Here is a 1,113-nt window from a genome sequence, read left to right as displayed (position 1 = left end):
CAGGACATGAAGGCCACTCCTCCAATTTATCTTGCTGCTTCTCTTTAGGAGTGGAAGGTGCAAGGGGAGGAGGTCTTTCTTTTTTGAAAGGCTCTAGCAAATGCAATACCGTTTCCCACAAGGAGAAACAATTTGGGGGCATTTTTTTCCCCTGCGGTTGAGCTTCTTTCAAGTTCTGACCTACCCATTCCCAACATTCAATATCCAATGTACCCTCATCAGAAAACCATGGATTATATTCTGTAATAAACTTTAGAAACTGTAAAACAAGATCTTCTGAAACTGCAACTCCCTTATCCTTTAATAAGCAAGTCAGAAGTCTATAAGAAAGTCTCTCCTCTCTCGACAAATTCTGCCCCATTTTGATCTGATTGAAACAAAAGAAATCACTCGAGCACTTACGGATCTGCAGCTGACGTGAGTTTTGCACGCAGTTAAACTTCCACCACCAGGTCCGATGATATGTTACCGCTCTGGCGAATCCTTTCCCTTCAAGTTCCTTGTTTCGGACGCCAATTGTGAGAGTCCACAAACAGCATGGTTTTCGCGGGTTCAAGACTTGGAGGGAGGGCTGATGCGCAAATGACACACAAGACGGAATATTAATTTTTATAATTACCGGGGGAACCAGAGAATAACCCAACTAAAGAAGTCAAGTTCTCCCTGTTGCTCCTTTCCCAGCTGCTTTTATTAGCTAGAATACACAATTGCCTTTAGAAATGCAAACAGACATATCAATGGTAATGTTTAGCAAACAGTAAGTTTGCCAGGTCTTAGTTTGCTTTAGGCCATTGAGTTAGCAGCAGGTAATAAAATGTAGATATTCACCCTGTGAATATCAAAAGGAGTCCTGGTCAGCCTCTGCCAGACTCCTCACGTTTGTATCAATTACTGTTGATCTTGGTCTCCAGCAGCACATAATATCGTTTTCTAGATATATGTGTTTGAAATTTGATTAATCGAAACTTTCTCCTGGTCACACCCTTAACACTCAAGAAAATCCTGCATGAGAACAGCACTCAACTCCCACACTCTGCTCTCTCCACAGATGTGGAGCCAGCCACAGTGCAAGGAGCTTCATGCCCAGAGCCACCAGTGGCCCTGGAGTCCCCT

At 43.3% G+C, this 1,113-nt stretch overlaps 1 long non-coding RNA gene across 1 annotated transcript; it reads right to left on the bottom strand.

Moving 5' to 3' along the window:
• Positions 1-507: 507 nt before the first annotated feature.
• Positions 508-904, bottom strand: LOC107182169. The gene is made up of 2 exons (XR_001512895.1): positions 829-904; positions 508-571 (listed from the first exon to the last, which is right to left on the bottom strand). It is a non-coding gene; the product is annotated as an uncharacterized LOC107182169 (long non-coding RNA).
• Positions 905-1,113: the final 209 nt, after the last annotated feature.

The sequence above is a fragment of the Myotis davidii genome, unplaced genomic scaffold, assembly GCF_000327345.1.
Source record: "Myotis davidii unplaced genomic scaffold, ASM32734v1 scaffold9010, whole genome shotgun sequence".
Classification (NCBI taxonomy): Eukaryota; Metazoa; Chordata; class Mammalia; order Chiroptera; family Vespertilionidae; genus Myotis; species Myotis davidii.
Note: the sequence above shows the minus strand (reverse complement) of the source record. Positions and strands in the feature narration are given on the sequence as shown.